A 17,484-nucleotide genomic window follows, 5' to 3' on the forward strand; every position below is an offset into this window, starting at 1 on the left:
GGGGGCGGGGAGGGAGGAAGAGCAGCCCTGAAAAATGAACACTCCTGTCTGTACAGTATTTAACTGAAAGAGTTCCCTTTCGGGACAATTTCCAATCCCGAATTAAACAGAGGATGACGACTGCCTGGATTTGGCAGACCTGCGGCTGTCCCTAGATGGGGACCTCGCGGGTCTGACAGATCCGGCCCCGGCCGCACCCTCGCCGGGAGCCAAGCCCCTACCACGGTGAGAGCGGCTCCAGCAAGGGGCGGGGTGGGGGCGGCTGGGCTGCTCCAGCCCCGGTGCGGGAGTCGGTAGAGAGGTCGGGAGGCGCTGGGGTGGGCGGGCTCGCTCCGCGCCCCTCCTGCAAGCGGCGGCCACTCCAGAGTGACGCGGGCAGGGGGCGTGGGGAAGCGTAGTTCTATTTATTCTGGCTGGGGAGCCGGGGGCCGGGGCCGCTCAGCGCCGCCGGAGGAGCTGTCCCGAGTCGGAGAGCGGGCTCGTTCCGCGGAGAGGGCTAAGAACCCAGCGCCCGCGGTCGGCCAGGTGGGGGCGGCCGTGGTGCGCTGGCCCGACGCACAGAGCATTTTCGGGAATTATGGAAGTCCCTTTGGGGATGATGCGGCTCGGAGTCTGGCTCAGGCGGGAGCGATGAAGGCGCAGTGTCCAGCTCAGCGGCGGGGTGTTGGGGCGCAGTCGGGCTCAGCCGGGAGGCGGTAGGGGTGCACAGCTCCGCCGTGGAGTGAGGGGGGCGCAGTGTCAGGCTCAGCCAGGACAGGATCCGCGGGGGAGCAGGCTCCACCGCGGGGGGATGATGGGGCTCATTGTCAGGTTCAGCCGGGGCTGGTGAGGGCTCATTGTCCGGCTCGGCCGCGAGGTGCTGGGGGCCCCGGCTCAGGTTCAGACCCGCGTGGTGGGAGTTTGCAGCCGCAGCTGGGGGCGCGGTTCTCGGTGGCCGCAGCGGGAGGCGCGGCGCGCCGGGGTCCGGAGCTCCCGCGGAGCCGGGCGGCGGGAGGAGCCCGGCGTGGCCACCGCCCCCTCCGGCCGCAGGCTCCTCCTCTCCCCCCGCCTCCTCCGTCTCGTCCGCCCGCCCGCCCGCCGGCCCAATCGGCAACCCTCGGCCCAGCAGAGCCGGGCCGCTTGTCTGGCCGGCCGAGGCTGAGCGCGACCCTCGCGAGCCGCGGCGCCGGCCGACCAGGGACAAGCGCGACTCCCGGGACCCCGCTCTGCCCCGCGCGGCCGCCGCCTCCCATCGCTGCGGGGACGCTGGGGCGCGCGCCGCCGGGGCCGAGGCTCTCTTCCTCCCGGAGGGGAAGGAGCGGAGAAAGCCGAGCGGCGGCTCCGGGAGCGAGCGAGCCGAGGCCCCTGCCCCCGAGGCTCGGGGCTGGAGGAGGAGGAGGCGGAGGCGGAGGGAAGTGCGCGTCATTCCCGGGAGGAGAGCGTTGCACCTCCGGGCAGAGGCTGCGGCTTCCAGTTGCAGAAAAGCGGAGGCGGCGGCGGCGGCGGCTGGCGCGGGGCTCCAGGGGCTCTCTGGCCATGGAGAGAAGATCCGGACACGGGGACGCTGGGAGCTCGGCTCCGTCTCTTTGGACCGCGGTGTAGGCACCTGAAGTAGCCGACGCTAAGTGGGGGAGGGGAAGGTAAGCCGCGGAGGGGTTCCCCCCGCCCCGCCTCCCCCGCTGCCCGCCGGGGCCACTGCGAGGTCGCCGCCCGCGGCCCCGAGCACCGTCCCAGCTCCCGGCTGCCGGCGGTCCGGCATTGAGGCGTTTCTGCTGAGACGCAAAACATCCTCCCGCCCCCCGAAGCCCCCTCCCGCCCTCCCCCTGCCCTCCGCGGTTCCCGGTCTCTCTCCTGGCTGGGTCCGGAGTCCCCGGACTCCCCCGGAGTAAATCCTCTCCGTAAGAAAGGGTCTGGGGAACGGCGTCTCGGTTTCTTTCTCTCCGTCTCTCTTTTCATTGCGTTTACGGGGAAGGAAACAATGGACCTTTGAAAGTCGGTGTGAACAGCCTCAAACTTTCCGGAGAGGGTTGGGGTGGGGGGGATAAACCCCACAGGAAGCCGACCACAGGGGAAGGTTGGTGGAACGTGCGCTGCACAGTCTCGGCTTCGGGGCGCGCGCGGACGCGTTTGGGGGTGACCTTTGTCTCTCTAGTCTTCCACTGGGTTGGTGAAGCAACCCTTCAGCCCTTACCCGCTTTGTGTTAGTAAAAGTAAGGAGGGGGGCTTTAAAATCGCTCGCAGCTTTCTTTACAGCTGGGGTAGCCTTGGCACTGGACCCCACTCCCAGCTTTACTCTGCAGAGTTGGGAGGTCTTGGCAAAGGAGGGGGCCCGGCGCTGCGAGGATCCCAGAGTTCAGTGGTTAATGCCAGTTGCTACATCCTTTGCAATCAGAGCAAGGTCCCGACGTTGCTCTCCGCTGAGGCTTATCACCAGACCTCGCTGTGGAGCGGAAACCGCTCACTTAAATTCTCTGGCTAAGGTTAGGAAAACAGACTTTGATATACATCTCCTTTCATCAACAGTCGGGTTATGGATGGAGTGCTTAATAATTTTTAAGAACTTGCATTCCACACGGAAGCCACTCACTGGCTTATGTCCACTCTCCTGGTTTCAGTGTGACAATGTGATGCCTTGTGGCATAATTGCTTGTGTTGAGGGTAGGCGGATGTTGCTTTCCGGAGCCCTTACAGGGACAAAATGAGAATTTAGAGGCACTGGGATGGAGGGAGATTTCACCTGAGCTGAGGGAGGCCTCAGCCCTCAGGGCAGCCAGGCATACCTGTTGGAAGTGACTCTGTGTAAGGAATGCGTTTCAAGTGGTTAGCCTTAGGGTTCTTTGGTGGGCAAAAAGGAGCTCTTAATCTTTTTTTGACCCCTGAAGGAAGTTTGCTGTTTTCAAAATTGGTCTGGGCATCACGCTCTAGTTGTGTGCCTTTGATGAGCTATTCAAAGGGCTCTTTTGGGTTTGCATTTCTGGGCAAAGCAGAACAAAGTACTTGTGCTTAGCAGACACTGGGTAGAACCTTCTGGTGTTGTGTCCTTTACCTGAAAGTCACTCCTTCACTTTCTGCGTACCTGCACTCGAGGGTCTGAGTGGATGCAGATGGAGCCGGATATCTGCTTCTGGCTTTCATTTCATTCCACCTGATGCTGTTGGATCTGATGGATGTGTGTGTGTGCTTTGGCTTACAACAGTAAGGTTAGAAGTGAATTTTGGATCCTTGCTTACCTGTTCTGCTTTAACGGCCTGCGGACGAAGCTGAGGCATGTGTGGACACGGAGGTCAGATAGTACACTCTTCCCCTGTGCTTTTTCAGGTTTTCGTGGTCCCAGCGAATTTGTTGGAGGCCAAGCTCCTTTGTTGATCTAACCTGCAACCTGCAGATTTTCGGAAGTCTCCGATTTCACAACAGGAAACCTGAATGGGACAACACCTCCTTCGTGTTCTAATGAACCTAATCTTGCCTGTTCCCAGGCTACCTTGGGAACGGCGGGAAGACAGTCTAGAAAGTAGAGTTGACAGGCTGCTACTTAACCAGCTCCGCGCCTCTGGGCCTGGGTTCTGAATTTCAGAATGATACAATGAGCCACAGTGCAGAAGGAGATCATTGAGAAGATATTATTAAGTACAGTTTTAGACTCCCATGGGATACTGGATGTAAAGGTGTACTTTGTAAAATTCTATAAAATACAAGTCTTGGATCATCCAGCCATCCCCACCCCCATGCATTAAACTAACAGTTATTGTTCACCTGTTGTGTGTCGGGCGCTTGGGAAGCAGTCTGAATGCCCACACCGTGTTCTTGTCTGTAGGGAGACGGGGCTGGTTGGAGTGGGTCAAGCTTGGAAGTCACAGGGAGCCAAGATCATCTGTGTGGTGGCTTCTGTCTGTAAGGAAAGAGGAGATGGTCTCTTGCTGTTGAAAGGAATGAGCCTAGGATGGGAGAAAAGGAAATGAGCAATTAGAGAAGGCGCAGTAAGTGTGTATGAGTGTTTGGAGCATTGTACATAGAATGCTTTAAGAATCCTCCAGAGGAGGACCAGATTGGGAGTGCAGGTGGGGGAGAAAGCAGTTTAGTGAGAAATAAAACTTTTGAAATCACACAAAAATAGTACGGACTGAGGCGCGCCTGGGTGGCTCAGTGGGTTAAGGCCTCTGCCTTCGGCTCGGGTCACGATCCCAGAGTCCTTGAATCGAGCCCCACATGGGGCTCTCTGCTCAGCAGGGAGCCTGTTTCCTCCTCTCTCTCTGCCTGCCTCTCTGCCTACTTGTGATCTCTGCCTGTCAAATAAATAAATAAAATCTTAAAAAAAAAATAGTAGGGACTGAACACTGGAGTCAGCGGTACCATTTTGAAACATAAAGTTTGAAGTATTTGAAGTCAGAATGGAGTTTAAGATGAGGCTCTGATGTTTGCTGCTGGACAATTCCCCCACTTCTTCCCATGTTGTTGGTTCACCTGTAAAATTCGTTTAAGAATACTTTATCAAGTTCTAGGGGTGCCTGGGTGGCTCAGTGGGTTAAAGCCTCTGCCTTCGGCTCAGGTCATGGTCCCAGGGTCCTGGGATCAAACCCCACATGGGGTTCTCTGCTCAGCGGGGAGCCTGCTGCCCCCTCTCTCTCTGCCTGCCTCTCTGCCTACTTGTGATCTCTGTCTTTGTCAAATAAATAAATAAAATCTTAAAAAAAAAAGTTAAAAAAATACTTTATCCAACTCTTTGAGGATTAAACTTGATTTAATTTGCTGTGTATGTAATAAAGGACCATACAGGCTTATGCTGTTGGGTATCAAAAGGTACTTTGAAACCATGTTCTTCTTAGAGCTTTTTCGCTTCAGATCATAACTGAGTCTAAACGGTCTCAGTGACCAAGTTCTGTTTTGTTGACGCTTTCCGGAGTGTTCTGAATCTCAGCTTGAGTGCAGTTTTTCAGATGGTTATGGTGGTTATTGTCGCAGAGCATTCCTCAGCGTGTCCAGGCATCTTCCCATCTCAGCCACAGGAAATCTTTTCATTGCGTTTGGGGTGTGAGCAGTAATTACAAGGATGGGCTGGCTCGCACAGTGCCTCAATTGAGAGGGGCTTGTCTTGGTCTGTACCCTAACTGCCACATTCTTCCCCGTGTCCCAAGCCAAACTAGCCCTTCAGCTTTCCTCTCCTCTAACAAGGTGAATGTGGAAAAGGGAAAAGGAAGGAAAAGCCATGCATCTGCATGTTTGAGATCCTGACAATGACCCTGACTCGTTTTCTCCATTTGTAAAGAGGTGGAATTTTCAAGGATGCTATGAAAGAAAGGGCTGTTCCCCCAGGAAGAACAGTTTGCTGTCTGGGTGAAACTTGAATCTAGAAGCACTGTTTGTTTTAATCTAGTTGCCTTATTCTCTATGTGAAATGGTCTTAAGCTCATCTTACATTTTAATAAGTTGCCTTTGATAGAAATCCTAGTCACATATTTAAAACTAGCACATTCAATGTGATTTGGGAGGTGGGGGGGGCGCAGTACGCATGTCAGTCAGTTTTCAGGACATGTTGAATCTTAGCATGTAGTTTGAAAGGGCTTTAAACAATATTAAAATGAGGAAGTTGAGACCCAGAGAGGCTAACTAATTAGGTAAGGTCATATAGTAAATTAATGGCTGAGCAGGGACAAGAACCCCTTTGTCCTCATTTCCAGTCAGCATTTTTCCCCCCACTAATATAATCTAATTTGTACCTGTTTGGTTTTGTTAGCAATTTAGTTATTTTAGTGTTTTAATGGGGAAATAATTTGCATTTGGGCTTAGAAACTCCTTGCACCCAAGTTTAAAACATACACTCCACCTTTTTTCATTTCGTAGGATTTATACATGATAAGATGTACACACAGTGGGGTGATCCTTCTTGTAAGAAATTTCTGGCAAATAGGGAACTAAGCATAAAAATAATGTTAGCTTTACTTGCATTTTTCATAAATAGCACACGAATGTAAAATATTATAGAAGTGCACATTTTTTTTGAAAAGCAAGTTCCTGGAAACATTATTCAGATTTGTGTTGTGATTCATAGGATGTAAGTGTATTAGAAATATGTTGGCATGGTCTTTTGTTTTCCCTGTGCTTGCTTTGGGAAGCCATTAATGTTCGTTGTCAGGAACTATGTTCAGCAAATATTTTATTGCATTCCTAAGATGTGCAAGGCTCTGGACTGTGAGCAGTACCAAGATGAATGAAACATAGGGTCTTTATTAAAAAATGCCTCTTTTAAAAAAAATGGCATAGATCGGGACTCTGTCCATGACTTAAAACACAGAATTGCTGCCTCCCATCGAATCCGTCCTTTGATCGATTAGGCAAATCTGCCTTGAAATTGTAATTAGTAGTCTAACCTTGTGGCCAGAGTTGTGATGTGACATTTATTTTCGTTATGTGGTCACATGTGCTCAACCTTTGATATTTATGTTATCAGGGTTTCATCTTAGTTTGGACAATAAGTAAAAAATTGACAGCATTTGGAGACTTTATTTTTATTTTTAAAAAAATTTTTTTAAAAGACTTATTTATTTATTTATTTATTTGACAGAGAGGGATCACAAGTAGGCAGAGGGGCAGACAGAGAGGGAGAGGGGAAAGCAGGCCTCCCGCTGAGCAAAGAGCCCAATGTGGGGCTTGATCCCAGGACCCTAAGATCATGACCTGAGCTGAAGGCAGAGGCTTTAACCCACTGAGCCACCCAGGTGCCCCTGAGACTTTATATTTTGAAAAGTTTGCCTGAGAAGGCTCATAGCAGTCTTAGCTTTCATATAATTTTTAAAATGGTGTTAGGACCGCTTAGGAGTGTGATTGCAACATTGTTTCCTGAAAGGATTGCAATTTCAGACTATCCAGGTTGAGCCACTGAATGGTCTTATTGACTCTGAGTTTGAGATTAAGTATCTTAAAACCTACGAATATCCACCACAAGCCAGATGTCTTGGGTCGTATCTAATGACGAATGCTCTCCAAAGTGAAATTGTTACTGATTGGGGGCTCCTACCTAATTATTGCCTTGTACTTGGATACCACCCATCTCCTGTTCTCACCATGGTCCTCACGGATGGTGACTCACTTCCTTGGAGAATGAATAGGGTTTTTTTTGGTGTGTGTGGTTTTTTTTTTTTTTTTTTTTTTTTTGTATACAATGAGGTTGGAAAATTAATTATTAACATTTTAGGGAGCGGAAAGATTAAGTTAAGCACAAGGACAATTGCCTGATTCCTGTTTCAGAAAGAAATGAGAAAAATGAGTTGTCTTTTTTTATTGTGGTTAAAAAACCAGATTGGGTTTTTACTAGGACCAATGCCACCTCTATAAAATCTACTTCGGATGAGGCTCTCGAAAATTCTCTTTGCTTAATGCCAAAGATGTGGCTTTAATTGTGCAAGGGGTACTTGATGACAGCCCCTTGCCAGTCACCCTAGGACATGCTCAGATAGAAGCGAGGTGCTGGTAATATGGAGAAGCTAGCAGTTTGGTAGCGAGTGGGCTGGGTATGGAGAAGAGTGGAAAAAGCCAAATGGGAGTTGAATTGTCTTTTCAGCACGGTTAATGATGTGTTTTGATGAATGTTAATAGCTGCTTTCTCAAGTGCTTGTGCCTGTCCTCTCCATATGGTCGCGCCTCACAGTGTATGGTCACCTCCTGGATAACCCCCCACCTCCACCCCCACCCCTGCCTCCATGTGGTCTGAGCTTGGCGCTAACCTTCAGGTATTTCTTCTTGTTCCCTGTTCGTGCTTCAGGCCCTTGAGGTCATCACAAAGCCCCTGTTTGTCTGTCCCACGGCCGCTGCCTGGAATCTGTCCCTGCTCAGCTCTGCAAATTTTAAGCACCGTCTAGTGCTGAGTTCTTGCTGATTCGTTGGTCCTCCCTGCTGACTCCCCGGCACTGTTGACTTGTGATGAACTTGGAGGCTGGAGGAGGTGTAATAGGGTCCCTTCCCTAAGCCTAACTTTCAGACGCCCCCGGAGGTCAGGCACTGTGACTCTTTTTATTGTGGCCAGGGACGCATCTGCAGCCTTCCAGAAAATACAAGAGACTTCTGTTGTTTCCTCCCATATTGGTCATCATTGGACAACATGTTGTCATGTTAGTGGCTGAGTTCCGTGGGAGAGTTTGGTTTATACCTGCAAAGGAAGCTATTAGTAGTGGTCTGGTGGCTTGCATTTGGGTAAGTCAGCTTGCCAGAGCTTTTAAAAATGAACTCTTTTGCATTTATAGAGATCTAATAAACTCAGGCGATCACCTCTTCAGCCCACCAGCCCAGTGTCTTTGCCTGGACATGCATTGTACTTGTTTCCCTGGGACCTCTCCTCACACCCCCCTTCTCCCCAGCACTGAGCTCTGAGCTCCTTGAAGGTAGAGATTGTGCACCGTTGGGTCCCCATCATCTAGCAGAGTCCTTGTCCCATAAGAGATGTTCAAGCCTAAATGTGTTCCCTTTTGTGCAAGCCTTTACTTTCAGGGGTGAACATTGTATTAAAAATAGGCTCTGTGCTGTAGGTAAAATAAGCAGTGCATTTGGACTGCAATCCCAGCCCTGCCATTAATAGAAACTCTGCCTTGATGCTGGATCGTGTGGCCCCAGATCTCTTCAATCTGGGCATCTCATTATTCATCTGGAGTATTTCCTATCTTGAAAGTCCTGCCCGAACATCCATCCTTGTCACCCGCTTTCTACTGTCACTGCATTTTGATGTCTCTATCTCGAGATCGTGGACTCTTGGTGCATCTCTGCTTCTTTATCAAACAAATCTCTGTCGCCTTTTCTTTTTTCCTATGTTTCGACATTTTAACCAACCTAACTTTCTTGGCTCTTTCTTCTTGAGAAGTATTTTCGGGCTTTGTCCCTGGCGCTCGGCGGAGAATGCAGCCCGCAGGCGGCTCTGCCCTTTGCCGTAACCTTAATTAAATCAGCCTCCCCCAGGTCAGACGTTGGCTCTGGTTCTTTCTTTCCAAGGCCAGCTGCACAGGCTGATGACACGCCGGGGTCTGCCATTGTGTGCCTCTGTGGCAGCCATCCGTCACTGTCAGCAGGTTGGGAGCCTGTGTCCGCCCAAGCTGCGGGGGAACAAGGGCGAAGGGGGATGGTGGAAGCAGCGTTAGAAGAGAGGGGAGAAGAGAGGGCAGCTTTTCAGTGGAAAGAATTAAGGAGAAGAAGGAACCTGAGGAATAATACCCAGGAAAAGGAAACAGGAGGGAAGAGCAGAGGACTGGTAGGTGAAAGGACGCAGCCTCTCCTTTCTCCAGGGCTCCCAAGTTGGAGGTGGTTCTGCCTTCAGTTGGGTTTATCCAGTAGTTCTTTCCTTCCACCCAGGGGCCTACCTCCTTGGCTTTTTAAATTTAATTTCGACCGGGTAAGGAATGTTAGACATTCTTCATTGTCAGCCTTTCTCTCCCCCCTTGGTCTGTGGGTCTGTTTCCTTTTTTCTTTTGCTTTTCTTTTGTTGCCCATGGTAATGTTCTTTAGCCTTTGCTCTGTCCGCCATCTTGGCTTTGGGGTCAAGCACTGCTTTTCATGGAGATGCTTAACAGATTTGAAAAAGACAGGGTTAATGAGTATCCTTGGTGTCGGGAAAGTCAGACATCTGCCTCCGGTGCCTTGCTTACTGAGAGGAATATAAGGACGAACCAAAAATATTTCTCAAAGGTTGCCTATATAACTTCAAGATGGGAAAGAGTTCACTTGGTTTGCTTTGGGCATTAGATATTCTAAATAAATAAAGACTCTTTGTTCCGAGGGATCCATATTTAACAGGAGATTCCGACATAATTTTCAGGGATATATCCACTTTAGTGAAATTGTAGGCGATTTGCTAATCTGCAAATTTGCTAATTTGCGAATTCCTTCACGCAGACCCATAAACCCGGCATTTGTTGCTTCGTTGTTTTCAACATAATCTGACTCTTAGTATTTTTAGTTAATTTTTGTTTTCCACGGACTTGTTACTTCCTAACAATGGCTTTCTGGCAATGAGCTTAATAGGAGAGCTTAACAAAAAGCAAATTTCTAAGCAGGAAAAAACAAATGTCTTCTGGCTTTCACTAATACTTATTCTGACTCAAATGCTTAGTGACAAAAAATAATTTTTAGTAAATTTAGTCTTTTTAGGAGATTATAGGTTTGGAAAATCCCTTATCATTTCTCTCTATTATATTTTAACAGAGTTAGTATGTACTGGGAGTGTGGTTTCCTCTTGAGGGTGGGGGTGATGTGAACAGTGATGCCTGGTGCTGGGCTAGAAGTCTGGGGGAACTGGTGTTTTTTTACATAATAGCAGCTCAGCTTTGGGAAGTATCATGCATCATATGTGTCTAAATTGACCAGGTGGAAAAAGAAGGTAGGGGAATAAAAATGAAGATTTCTCAGCCCCTTATTTTTTCCCTGCATAGGGAGAAGTTTTTGTTTTTGTTTTCATTTGAGAGACAGAGAGAGCGTGGGCATAAGCAGTGGGGAGGGTCACAGGGAGATGCAGACTCCCTGCTGAGCCCAGACAACCCACCCCCCACCCCTCGGCCCTCTTGCAGGACTTGAGCCCAGGGCTCCAGGATCATGACCTGAGTTGAAGGCAGATGCTTAACCAACTGAGCCACCCAGGTGCCCCTAGGGAGAGGTTTTTAACCGAGGATTGGTGTTTCCCCTCTGCCTCTGAATATTGCCCTGGGCATGATCAGCTTAGTTAAAGTAAACCCGAGTGAAGTACATAAACTAACCATGCCAAGTGTCTTATTTCTTGGGAACCTGACAGGCAATTGCAGGTGATAGTGACTCATCTTGGTTTGGAGACTTGAAAGAAAAGACAAAGGCCTGCCTGTGCAAGGTCATGGTGGAGACTATGTCTCGTCTGAGTGTGCTGTTGTGTTTGGAGGTCTCAGGGTGCTGGAGTCTTTGGGGTATGCTTGGACAAACCAAGCTGATCTCTGAGTGAAACTGAACTGAACTTTCCTCCACCATCTGTCTGTTTTCTCCCCAATAGCTCTAGCTACAGACCTAGCATTTATGTTGAAATGTATTTTAGGGGTGCCTGGGTGGCTCAGTGAGTAAAGCCTCTGCCTTCGGCTCAGGTCGTGATCTCAGGGTCCTGAGATCGAACCCCGCGTTGGGCTCTCTGCTCAGCAAGGAGCCCGCTCCCCACACCCACCCGTCTCTCTGACTACTTGTGATCTCTGTCAAATAAATAAAATCTTTAAAAAAAAAATGTATTTTATCCTGTATGCTCTGGGAATAGGATATGCATCCAAATATATTCCTCTAAGCTTTGTATAGAAGGATGTCCCCCAGAAACTTTTCAACCATTGTTTTTGAAAAATCTTTATAGTATGTATTTAAATATATAATTTTCATGAAAATATTGCTCACACCTAAGTATTTATTTCACATTTTGAGAAACTAAAGGGCCTTAAAGTCAGTTTTGCTAAGCTTATTTCTTACAGAACAGCTTTATATGATTAATGTGTTGAGGTCATTGTTTATCAACTATAGACAGAGTCTGAATCTACAACAAAATGAAAGAAACACCCTAAACCTGATTCCTTGATGTTGTCTTTCTCCTAAAAAATGGGATATTGGAAGTTGGAAACATTAATTGGTAGGTTCAAGGCCATTAAGAACTGGTTAAAATTTTAATTAGGTTATAATTACTAATAATTATAAATATCTATCATTTGTTTTCAAGGTAATTCATGAACACCTCTTGTTCCTGGCATGTGTTAACTTTTTATTGTGACCAAGAGCAGACCAGTGGGTGTGTGATAAAGACCTACCAAATCTTTTTTTAAAAAAATTAACATATAATGTATTATTAGGCCCAGGGGTACAGTCTGTGAATCATTAGGCTTACACACTTCACAGCACTCACCATAGCACATACCCTCCCCAATGTCCATAACCTCACCACCTTCTCCCTCCCCCTTTCCCCCGGCAACCCTCAGTTTGTTTTGTGAGATTAAGAGTCTCATATGGTTTGTCTCCCTCCTGATCTCATCTTGTTTCATTTATTCTTTTCTTATCCCCAACCCCCCCATGTTGCCTCTCAAATTCCTCATGTCAGGGAGATCATATGATGATTATCTTTCTCTGATTGACTTATTTCGCTCAGCTTAATACCCTCTAGTTCCATCCACGTTGCTGCAAATGGCAAGATTTTATTCCTTTTGATGGCTGCATAGTATTCCATTGTATATATACACCACCTCTTTTTTATCCATTCATCTGTGGATGGACGTCTAGGTTCTTTCCATAGTTTGGCTATTGTGGACGTTGCTGCTGAAATATTTGGGTGCACGTGCCCCTTCGGATCACTACATTTATGACCTACCAAGATCTTAATGAAAGGAAGTTTCCTCAGCCAGATTTTGGCCATTTGTTCCCAAACTCGACTGTAACTTGGCAGAACTGACCTTTAAAAATTATGTGCTTGATCAAAGAAGAGTCAGCCTGAGATCAGACCAGCTTCTTGACTGCTCCTCTAACTACAGCCTGAATTTTCCCTTCGAAACTAAGTTCTCATAACAAGTGTAGGTGGGATTTCAAAGACCTTAAACGAATCAAACGTAGAGCATTTTCATTAGGTGTTCCGTATGATGGGGTCGATACGCATGACGTATGAGATCCCCTCTGCACTGGGTTGGAGATGCTGAGTGATTTGGGGGGTCTGAATATACGGCTTCCAGGGCCAGTGTCCTCAACCACTGTGTGAATAAATAAGCAGGGATAGTAGGTGGTTTGTGGCAGTAGAAAGATGCGAAAACTCAGCCCTTTTAAAGAGCACTTATTGGCTTTGAAATATTGCTGTGTCTGTATTGAGAAGACTTTCCCTTTGATCACAGGACTGTTTTCAAAGTAAGCTCTGTGCCCACTGTGGGGCTCGAACTCACAACCTGCTAATCAAGGGTCAAATGGTCTACTGGCTGAGCCAGCCCTGGGACCCAGCTCACAGCACTTTCTGGCTTTCAGCGTAACAGTGTAAACTGGAATGGAACACTTTGCTTTTTCCTGTGTGCCTGCTGCATTTCCTCCTGTTGTGCTACCAGGATTACAAAATCCTGTGAAAGACTGAGCTTGTCTAGTTTGCTGCTCTTCATCTTTAGAATTCCTGTTTGCAGTTGGTAATAATACCTTGAGTCACCAGCTAAAGTGCACACTAGGATTGCAATTTGTGAAAATTAATGCTTTGGCTTTCTTTTTTTTTTTTTTTAATATTTATTTATTTATTTGACAGACAGAGATCACAAGTAGGCAGAGAGGCAGGCAGAGAGAGGAGGGAACAGGCTCCCTGCGAAGCGGAGAGCCCGATGCGGGGCTCGATCCCAGGACCCTGGGATCACGACCCGAGCCAAAGGCAGAGGCTTCAATCCACTGAGCCGCCCAGGAGCCCCATGCTTTGGCTTTCTTGATTGAAGTAGTAGATGTTCTCAGTTTTTCCCAAATCAAGGCCACAGATCCAGATCGATGCGACAAATTTCCCAGAACCTCAAGTATGTTGAGGAAAGATTGAGTGGGACATTCGTGTGTGTGTGTGAGTTCAGCAAGCACCTGGTAGACCTACTGTGTGGAAGGGGAGAATAGTAAGATAAGTGAGACCAGTGCCTGTTCTCAAGAAACTTAAGTCAGCCCCAGGGGACGGGTAGACAAGTCCACACGTTAACAAACATGAGACAGAAAGCAAGATGATCAACTAGAGTTTTATTTAAATTTTTTGTTGTTGTGGTTAGTAATCTCTATACTCAACGTGGGGCTTGAACTTTTAAGTCAAGAGTTACAGGCTATGTGAACTGAGCCAGCCAGGACAGGAGCCCCCCAACAAGAGTTCTAGGCAGAGTGCAGGGAAGAACAGCCAGGGAACCTGTAGAATGCGGAGATGGCCTCGTGGAGAGCAGAGCGTGGTGTTTGATGACTTTAAATGAGTATATATCTGTTTTCTTTCTTTTTATTTTTTTAAATTGTTCTCCACTCGTTCTTTAAGGATTTTATTTATTTATTTGACAGAGATCACAAGTAGGCAGAGAGGGAGGCACAGAGAGAGGAGGAAGCAGGCTCCCCGCTAAGCAGAGAGCCCAATGCGGGGCTCGATCCCAGGACCCTGAGATCATGACCTGAGCCGAAGGCAGAGACTTTAACCCACTGAGCCACCCAGGCGCCCCTATATCCGTTTCCTTAAAATCATGCTCTTTTTTATAGGCCCAAGAAACTCTCGCCAACCTGAGCTTCTTTATCATTATTGAAATTCCTAAGGAAAAGAAATTATTTTCTGTGATTACTTCTTGTAATTGAGTGCCCTTGACAATGCACAGACCCCTCCCACCTTGAGTTACTGTTTGAGGCACGATGCTCTTTTCTATCCAAAAGCAGAGTTTTAGTTAAAATAATAGCAAGTTTTAAAGTGTTCTTTTGTAGTTTTTTTTTTGACAAAAGTAGCAGGTTTTGAATGTTTACCCTTTTTCAGCATTTGCATTGATATCTTTCAAGTTGATATGGTTTCCTATTCTTAGTCGTTTCCTGTATTACATCCTTTAAATCTTTGCCTAAATTCCCTGTGAAGATTTCTAATGGCATGGTATTTATTTATGTATGTGATAGCATGAAATATGACAAGTGATATTTGTTTATTTATTTACTTAATGATTTTACTTTTTAGTTAATTAATTATTACTAAGCCTTTCGGGCTGCCACTTTTTACCATCCGGTAAAGAAATAGAGGTAATTCTTTGGAATGCCAGAAGTTAACGCTTTGAAATCTTCATGGAGTGCATTTCCAACTCAAAGCCAATGAGTTGGCCCCCCGCTTCCATTCTGAATTCTCTGTCTGTGTTTAGGGATTTAACTCAGTCTGTACTAGCTCTTCAAATACATCATAAAATGCTAACATGTTCCTTCCGTAGAGTACTGTGTTCTTTACACTAGGAAGATGGCCCTCTTAAAAATGACATGTAACATGAACAGATTATTAGTGTATTGAATAAAAACACTGATCTGTCATAAAAAGTTTAAAATGACAGCTCACACTCCCCTCAAAGTCTTGAAAGCTGGAGGGAACTCTTCATGCCTTCTTCTGTTAAGTGCCTCTTTGTTCTTGGAACCCCAAACTCACACTAATCCAGCGCTGTACATGAATTTTCTCTTCCTGTGGTTTTTTTTTTTTTTAAATAGCATTTTCTGTTGTCTAGCTTCCGTTATTGTAAGAATACAGTATATGGCACATATGACATACAGAATGTGTGGTAATCAACATTTATGTCCTCCGTAAGGCTTCTGGCCAACAATAAGCTGTTATTAGTTAAGTCTTTGGAGAGTCAAAAGTTATACATGGATTTATGACTGACTGCTTGTTGAGGGGAGGCGGGGATCCGTGCCCCTAACCGCTCCCCGGTTCAGGGGTCAACTGCCTTGGTCAGTGCCCCTCTGCCTTCAAGGAAATGATTAAAATTGAATTGAGGAAAAGAAAAATTGAACCTAGGAATTGTATGTTTTAGGGATGCTGCACATCTTTTGTCTATCCCCCATAGTGCTTACCACAGTTCTTTAGTGACCTCGATAGCTCACAGTTGCTGACTCAATGAGCGAAATGTCAATTCTTCCCACAAATAACTTAAATCTTTAACTAGCAATCATTATATTTTTAGGTAATTGATTCATAATACTACTCCTAAAGTAAACTCGTGAATGTCAAGTGAAATTCTAAAGCAGTGTATTTGTATCTTGTATCTTTAAAAATCATGATAAATGGAAAGAGAAATTTGCATAAAGTGATTTTTTTAGTTGTAATGTTTTAAATGCTTGTTTATTTATTTAAGTAATTTCTACCCCCAACATGGGGCTTGAACTCATGACCCTGAGGTCAGGCGTTGCATGTTCTAATGACTGAGCCAACCAGATGTTCCTGGTTGTAATTTTAAGATGGTCTCAACAGTGTGTTTACTTCTTAGGAAAAGAATGATTGTATTTGTTGCTTATGCATTTACATGTTTTCCAGTAGAGTGAAGCTTATGGGCTCAAAATATATGAACATAAATATATTTAGTTTTGGGGCACCTGGCTGGCTCAGTTGGTAGAGCAAGCAACTCTTGATCTCAGGGGAGGGGGTCATGAGTTCAAGCCTCATGTTGAGTGCAGAGTTTACTTAAAAAATGATAAAAATTTTAGGGGAGCCTGGGTGGCTCAGTGGGTTAAGCCGCTGCCTTCGGCTCAGGTCATGATCTCAGGGTCCTGGGATTGAGTCCCGCATCGGGCTCTCTGCTCAGCAGGGAGCCTGCTTCCCTCTCTCTCTCTGCCTGCCTCTCTGTCTATTTGTGATCTCTCTCTGTCAAATAAATAAATAAAATCTTTTAAAAAATGATAAAAAATTTAAAAATATATATACTGAGGTTTACAAAAGAGTTATGGGGAGAATACAGCCACAAATATTTTTCCTTTATTGATCAATTTAATTTATGGCCAGCACCGTCTGAGTTTTCCATGTTAGGATATCGTTTTGTGAATGTGAAGACACAAATTATTCCCAGTGGCTTGGTGGCTTCATCTAGCCTCTTACTGCCTGTGATTATATTGTGGGTACATCTGGAGACACATCATCTCCCACAAAAGGGCCCTCCAGCCTGGTAAGTAATAACAACCTTTCTCACCCCGAAACAATGAAGTATCAGATGATTGCAGCCTCGAACAAAAGCTTCCCACTCCCTTTCAGAGCAGATTATCGTCACGATTCCCTCCCACCCTGGTGAGCCTGGCACTCAAGAGTATCTAGTTTAGTCCTTTCTTTGTTAATAGGGGATCATAAAGGGGTCTTTGTTACTCTCTCTCACTTGTTCTAGGAGGATGTCTCCATGATTTCGTTCTGCTGTTTGGCACATGCGGCAGTTTCTTCAATGGTACCTTGAATCGTGTTCTCTTCCCTTTGTCACGAAGCTTAAGCTTCATCTAAATAATTACTTCTGTTCAGAAATCAAACTCCACTCACCAAGTGTTTTGACAGACACACTGACTCTGAGAATGTTCTTTGCCCCGTGTAAAATCGGCATCAATTCCTGATTAGATTCCCTTTCTGTCCTCATTAATTTCCAGGTCGTTTGGGTCCTGGGAAGGCTTATTGATGGCTTTTCTAATGACCACATTTTGTGTTTCATGGATTTGCTGTAGTTTAGAGCAATTGGGGGGTACCCTTGTGACTGGGATCTTATCCATTGTTTTGGCAGAAGATGAGGGGATTAATTACAAGGTACTGAATGAAATCAGGTGACTCTGAGAGTCTCTAGTTACGGACAAAGGGAAGTAATGGAATAGGTTGAACATCGTGTTTCCAAAGCCATGGGACACGTTTAGCCATGGTCCTTGCAAGAATGACATGATAGGAGCATAGCATTTCTTGCTTCCTTGCATTCTTTCTTTGACTTTGCAAAGTAACAAAATAGCGTTGCATTCAAAACTTCCTCTTTCATTCAGAAACTTCCAAGTGCTTACTCTAAAGAATAAAAAGGACTGACCTTGTTTTGTGTG

At 46.4% G+C, this 17,484-nt stretch overlaps 1 protein-coding gene across 2 annotated transcripts in view; it reads left to right on the forward strand.

Moving 5' to 3' along the window:
- Positions 1 to 445: 445 nt before the first annotated feature.
- CEMIP2 (cell migration inducing hyaluronidase 2) overlaps positions 446 to 17,484 on the forward strand; it is an 86,629-nt gene continuing 69,590 nt past the window's right edge. Inside the window, exon 1 of one of the 2 annotated variants that reach the window (XM_044265911.1) lies at positions 446 to 525. The gene's annotated coding sequence lies outside the window, so the exon portion shown is untranslated. Of the gene's footprint in view, positions 526 to 1,530; positions 1,620 to 17,484 lie in introns of those variants that run through there. The other variant, XM_044265910.1, reaches the window with a different exon arrangement.

This window comes from Neovison vison, chromosome 9, assembly GCF_020171115.1.
Source record: "Neovison vison isolate M4711 chromosome 9, ASM_NN_V1, whole genome shotgun sequence".
Lineage (NCBI taxonomy): Eukaryota > Metazoa > Chordata > Mammalia > Carnivora > Mustelidae > Neogale > Neogale vison.